Raw genomic sequence first — 7,608 nt, forward strand, 5'->3', positions numbered from 1 at the left:
TAAATAATTGTCTCTGCAATGAGACCTGGAATACTCTCTTTTAGTACTGTTTAGAATGCCAAACATCCTCCAGATCATAGCTCTCAACAATACGCTTTAAAATTCTCCTCGACTGTAGATGTGGTTCAATGTGATTCCTGTCCAAATCGCTAATGGTGCAGTTAAAATCACCCCCATTATTAAAAAGTCGGTTGAATTGCAGCCTTCTAAGGTGAGTAGACAATTATAAACACTATTGTGTTTTTTCCTTATTTTGCAGTGACTTTTAGGAGTCGGCCCTTAACAACCAAGGAAATTGGTAAAAACGAACTTGAAAAAAGTATTGCAACTCCCCCTGCTGAACTCAAATGGCTAAAAACCACCTGACCACCCCATTCTCTCTGCCATTCGACCTCAGTATCCTTGCTACTGTGTGTTTCTTGGGTAAAAGCAATGGCAATTTGTTTTGTTTTCAGGACTTCATAAAGCAAATTCCTTTTCTTTGCGTCCCTTTCTCCGTTTAGATTTAAAGACACAATCCTAAAACTACTCATGATAAATGTGGAAAACAAGAGGCAACGTATAAATAGTGTAGGCCTATATCCCCTCAGCGGATTATTGTTTACTGCTTGGCCATTCATCTTCCTAATTTTTTTGCAACTTTCGCACCAGTTTCCTTAGCCTATATACCTCTGTCTCTAAGAGACCGTCACTTCCCCTCTGTCTAATTAATTTCCTCACAGTGCCAATTAACAGCAAACGATTAGGAAAAAAATCTTCAACAACAACATCCCTTTTGCCTTTAGTTTTTTCCAAAAACGTATTTACTTGATCCAGACTATATCCCTGTCTCCCCTGTCCATCTGGAAGTAGTTTTTCTGGAAGAGACGAGTCAGAGAAATCCCTCTCAATATCTGATGTTGACCCTGCTGTATCATCTTCAATTATCCGTTTTTTTGAAGGCCCAGGAGTAACTTTTCCTTTCCTATTATCTTTTTTCTGCTTTCTCTTATTAGGTGGAACTTTAAAAAGCGTACCATCCTCCTGTACCATTATTTGATCCTCATTAACCGAATCCCGTGTCATGTCCACCTGACTTGTTTCTGCAATGCTTTGAGACTCTTGAGTTTGCTCCCCTGACCTGGGATAGACACTGTTTGAAATAGTCACGATTTCAAAACAAGTAGGCGCATTGCTTTTATCTTTCTCTGCCATCTCAGCCTGCTGCTGCTGTTTCCAAATTTTCAACGACTAATGTCACCCCACTACCCTCCGCCGCTTCAGGCAGCGCCCTGCGCGCCACCGTCTCCGGTGCCACCGGCGCCATCGGCTCCAGCCCCACCAGCCGCCATGTGGCCGCTTCATCCGGACAGCTGCGGACAGCGTGACCCGCTTGACCACATCCGAAGCATTTCATTGCCTCTGTGGTCGCATAAATCGTGTGAGCCATCAACCTTAAATCTCATGGCCAAACTTAAATCATCAATACCTGCTTTTAAAATCATGTATACGTATCTCCTGAATCCTACAGCGTGCTTTAGTTTAGGCGATTTACAACCCGATGACATCATCTTTATAGCCGACACAAGCTGCCCATGAAGGGACAGTTCCCTTTCTAAAGCGTCATTGCTTACAAAAGGAGGCAAATTAGACAGAATGACTTTTTTTGAGGGATTATTAAGCGGAAAAACTGCAGTCTGCGTGTTTCTCATAACGATGCCTCGTTCGACAAGAATGTTAACTTTGTCTATGGAGTCTAGGAACATAACAACCGCGCTATTCATTCTGGACAATGCCTTAATACTATCACAGCCCACCACCTCACCAGCCGCTAACCCACACTCCTCCACCAAAACCTCCAGCCCGACCGGCACCTTAACGCCATGCCGGCGCGAGAGATTTCTCAAACCAGTGTTCATTTTTTGGCACAACAAACAACCAGCTTATCGCTGGCTGCCGCTGTATTTAAAAAAAAAAAAAAAAAAACTCTAAACAGTGCTCAAACGTGCTTGTGACAATAATCCAGCTCCACACCCGCTTCGGCGAGGCCGGCCCGGACCAGACCACGCCCCGTCGGCTGGCCGTCGTCTTCAAGACCAAGATGTCCGCCAAGCTGAAGCCGACGCCCGTCAGCGGCGCCGCCAACCAGTGGAAGCCCAAGCGTGACGTCCCCGCCACCAAGGCTCCGCCCTCCTCCTCCTCCTCCTCCACCACCGCCGCCGCCACCACACCGCAGAAACGCACGTTCTACGAGGAGGAGTGCTTCCCCCGGGGCGGGGAAGAGAAGGCACAGGAACAGGAACAAGAAGAACCCCAACCGGCTGAACTGGGGAGCGGCGGCGACGGAGCCGCGCACGTCGCCCTTCAAGCGCGAGTCCTACACCCCGCAGCAGCTGTACGGCGGCCGTGGGGCGGGGAAGGAGAAGGGGAGGAGGGCCGGCGGAAAGAAGAAGAGGTCATCTAAAGGCGGCGGCGCAGACATGTACCCCGCCGATGAGAACCTCTTCACCATCAAACAGAGGAAAGGGAAACGCAACGTAGAGCGACATGGTTACTGCTACCAACAGCTGTTGGTATTGTCAGCCTGAATTCTGTGGGTTTATATGACACACACACACACACACACACACACACACAACACAACACCCCCCTCCCCCCATCTCATCTCAGGACTGGATTGGTGTCACAGGTGTGACACTGTCAGCGTTTCAGAAAGTGAACCACTCCCCAACAGCACCGCCCTGTGGCTGGTTGAAATATTGCAGTAGCAGAAACCTCAAAGATGAATGGAAGGCAGGTTCGGAATAAATGTGGACATGTTTCTTCATGGTCTTCTAAGTGGGTTGGTTTATTTACTTCCAGTTCGTACATAATGCGCATATAATGTGAAGTGAAGTGAAGGCGAGTTAACCAAAAAGGATTAATAAGTGGCTGTCAAAGGAACCGATTGTTAATATTTTACCTTCATTTCCTTATGAGTCTGCTCAACCTCTGTTCAAATAAAAAAGATTTTGGCTTGTAAATCTGTCAAGCCTATAGACTTCGGTCTCTCATTTACTTTCATGCTGTGCGTTTGCAAGTTCCAACTTGGAGATTGAATATAGTATAGGAGACTACCATTGTGCCTCTGATTTAAGCTGGTAGTTTTCAGTGCCCGACCTAGTAAGAATTATTGTAAGGAATTCAAGATTCAAGAATTTATCTGTCACATGCGTGATTTGTGGAACAAAAAGCAGTGAAATGGGGATTGCGACTGCAACTCCCAGCTGTGCAAAGTTTAATAATAGAAAAGTAAGAAGATAGAAAACAGAAGGGGGGTGGGGATTAAATAAAATAAAATGAAAAAAGTTTATGAAGAGAGGGGGGAATTATGCATTCATTGTCCGTATGGCTTGGGAGAAAAAACTTCTTCGTAGTCTTTCTGTTCTGGCCTTTTGAGATCGAAGCCGCTTTCCAGAGGGCAACCATTGAAAAATGTTATGGCCAGGGTGATGACAGTCCTTTAAAATTATTTTTGCCCTTGACAGGCAGCGCCTAGTGTAGATGTCCTGAAGTCCAGGAAGTGCAGTGTTGGTGATTTTCTCTGCACACCTGATAACTCTATGCAAGGCCTTCTTATCCTGAGAGTTGCTATTTCCGTACCAGGTTGTGATATTTCCAGAACTAACAGACTCTATTGTTGCTGAGTAGAATGTTTTCTGCAGCTCTTTGGATATTCTGAATTTGTTCAGCTTTCTAAGATGGTACAGACGCTGTTTTGCTTTTTTCACTTGGTTGGAGATGTGTGATGTCCATGAAAGGTCCTTAGAGATGACTACTCCAAGATATTTAAAATGGCTCACTGTCTCCACCAGGGCACCATGAATGTTCAGTGGTGTGTGATATAACCTCTGTTTGTCCCTTCTAAAGTCAACCACCAATTCCTTGGTATTGGCAGTGTTTAGTACAAGGCTGTTGTCATTACACCATGATGTCAGCATCTTAATTTCATTGAGGTGACTGTATTTGACACACAGCTCCCAGGTGGTGGACAGGCCACCACCTGTGGCCTGTCCATCAAAAAGCGGAGAACCCAGGAACAGAGAGATGTATTAAGTCCTAGATTTTTGAGCTTGGTGACTAAAATGTTTGGCACAATGGTGTTGAAGGCTGAGCTATAGTCAATGAACAGCAGGCGTGCGTAATTCCCCTTCCCTTTGTCCAGATGGGAGAGAGTGGTGTGGAGAACATGGGATATGGCATCATCAGTATTCCCATTGGGTCGATAGGCAAACTGAAGGAGGTCTAATGAGCCAGGTGTTGAATTCCTCTGAAAAGTAAAAGTTTGACAACAAAGCAGTGAGGATGACCAGAAATTTCCGTTGAAGAAATGCATTTACTTTGAGAGTGTGTACTAAGTTAAGACCTTAACTAATTTCAAAACATAGAAAACACCAGTGACGATTGACAGGATCTGAGTCAGTTTGGGGATTTTACAGTCTGCTTATTCTTGTAATAGGCCTATAAAACAAAGTCTACTGCAACACCTCGTGGTTATATTCTGCTTATCAAGTTCTCGAATGGAGGACCAAGCAGAGGAATCATTCACGTTGGAAGTAATCTCTCTTCAACTCACTAAACTCCATGCTTGTTTTTTTTTACTATTCAGTAGCTTTTAAATTTGTTTTTCATGATTGATGGACGTGATGCATTAAATATTGATTTGATCCAATGATGGCCATTTATCTGTCAACTATCTTGAAATCTCACGTTTTTCTGGACACGCATATGTAATATTTTGTGTGCCTTGCCTACTATACAATATCTTGTATAGTCTTATATCTTTATTGAAGCGAGTTTAGAGTGGCTTAAAGGCTGTCATAATGTTGGCCATAACTGTAAATGCACACCAGTCAACCACCAGCAAGTCCCAGAGACAGTCTCTTACCATTAAAGACATTAAATTAAAATATAGGCTAGCCAGAATAGGAAATGTGACATCCACTATCCCTCAGCACAAGGGCTATGTGATGAACCCCTTGCAGAGCAGCAATCACACCGCCATCATCAAATTTGCTGCTGCAATGGGTTGGTGCACCTGATCAGCAGAAACAACAATTAAATGGGCCTATACCTAAAAGGAGCCCTATGAATTAATAAGCCATTTAAAGGTCCCACGGCATGAAATTTTCACTTTATGTGGTTTTCTAACATTAATATGAGTTCCCCTAGCCTGCCTATGGTCCCCCAGTAGCTAAAAATTGCCTTTGAAAAAATGAACACTCAAACGCGCGGATTTGGGATCTGGCCCCATATGAAGACATATGGGGCCAAGTTACCTCCCCTTTCTCTGCTTGGCCCGCCCAGAGAATTTGGCCCGCCAATGAGACAATGAGCTAGGACCGTGCGAGCGCCACATGTGTGTGTGTGTGTGTGTGTGTGTGTGAATACCCACACTGTAACGCAAGTGTTCTTTGTTATTTGGATAACCGTTCTGCTGTTGGTGTTATGGCGCATAACACGCAACACAATAACACAAGCCCCCGGGGCTGCCCACCCAGCACCGCTGCCCGCTACAGCGGGGCTCAGACGGACAATCCTGGGCAACAATCCTTTTCTCCTCCATGTCGCGGTTCCCAATTCCTTCTCAACCAACCCGACGCAGTCTAGTCTTTTCACCAAATGGGAGCTTTATGCAAGCTTGAGTTATTGTGTTGCGTGTTATGCGCCATAACACGAACAGCAGAACGGTTATCCAAATAACAAAGGACACTTGCATTACAGTGTGTGTATTCACACACACACGTGGTGTGTGGTGCTCGCACGGTCCTAGCTCATTGTCTCATTGGCGGGCCAAATTCTCTGGGCGGGCCAAGCAGAGAAAGGGGAGGTAACATGGCCCCATATGATGTCATATGGGGCTGGAAGCCAAATCGAAGTGTTTCAGCTATCCTTTTTTCAAAGACGGAGCAAGATAGCGACTTCTCGGTTTACACCCAACGCAATTTTTAGCTACTGGGGGACCATAGGGAGTCTATGGGAACTCAACTTAATCGTATAAAACCTCATAAAGTGAAAATTTTATGCCATGGGACCTTTAAAGCATCCATAAAATAGCATGCCATGGGACCTTTAAACAAATAACATTTCCTAGCATTCAGCTAATATCTCCTCATGATCCAATAGCTGTGCGACCCCTGAGGGTGTTGTAAAAAAACTCTGGTCTTCTCAGCAGCACGTAGGCTGATAAGGGACCAGCTGGAAGGGAAGGTGGGTCTTAATGACCCTTGGGGGGGGCATCCCCTTCAGGAGGTCCAGACCTAAACCACATCATCAGCTTCATCATCTTCATCCTCGTCATAATCATCATCATCATCATCATCATCCTCATCTCTCTTCATCATGTCAGTACACTCAACTTGTCTCTCAATTCACAGACAGGCAGACAGACAGGTACAGATCAGAGGGCGCATAGGCAGACACAAACAGGTACAGAAAAGACAGGTAGATTGGCAGACAGACAGGAGGACATACCGAATGACACACATGTAGCTGTACAGACAGACAGTCAGACAGATGGGTAGCTGTCAGACTGACAGGTAGACAGACAGGTAGCTGTGGAGACAGACAGGTACTGACCCGAGGGGACAGGATCTGACCAGACCCCCTGCTACTGTCACCATGACGACCCTCAGCCCAGCTCAGACCCTCATTGATCAAGTCCTTTGGCCGAGTGATAGAGTGAGTTTGACAGTGAGTGAGTGAGTGATAGATACTGATTGAAAGTGATAATGAATGAGTGATACAGTGATACTAGCCTGAACAGGTCTCAGTGTTGGCCGTTGAAGCCGATTCAGTCGCAGTGTCATCATCATTGTTGTTTACATCCTTTGGCTGAGCAGTCATGAACATTTTTTTTTTAACCCTCTTGAAAAAAAAAAATCTAAATTTGTTATGCTTTATTGCTGCAGTCACGAGTGATGGAAGCACTTCCTGCACTTGGGTCCTGAGGAGACTCTTATAAAAATATTACAATAATATGTCATGAGTTTATATGGTATAGTCTGCACATACTGTCAACCCCATATCAAACACAGTAGACATGTGTTTTTTCATTTTTTTTATTTGAGTTTTTAAGTAAAAAAGTAAAATAAATAAATTAATTAAGTTAAAAAAAGTAGTCCACAGCCCCCCACCAGGGCGTGCTGATGCTGTGACGAGGGAGGCTGCAGCCTCTGCAGCACCCCCCTTCCCACGCCACTGAGGTCTGGGTCTCCCTCTGTGGTACTGGTTGACCTCTGGCCTCTTGGTGGAGGAGCCGGTGAAGTCACACCAATGGGTGGGAGAAGGGAGAATACCGTCGATCTGCTGGTCTGGATCTTCCTTCGTCACTCATAGCTGCACCACCATCTGTTGAAGCAATTGCCCTCTTGCCTATGGATGGGGGAGCCGGTGATGCCGCACCAATGGGAAGGACCTTGGAGTAGGTCTCTCAAGTCAGGGGTCTCAGGGTCCATCCACGTTTCCCCAGTTTTGCCATTTCCCCCTGATCCATTTTCTGCGGCTGGCTGCCAGTGGCCGTGTATGGGTTCATATGCATCTGGCTGCACCACCGTCTGTGGTCACAGTTGCCCACTTGTCTCTTGGTGG

The sequence above is a fragment of the Micromesistius poutassou genome (genome assembly GCF_964030765.1).
Source record: "Micromesistius poutassou genome assembly, chromosome: 17".
NCBI lineage: Eukaryota > Metazoa > Chordata > Actinopteri > Gadiformes > Gadidae > Micromesistius > Micromesistius poutassou.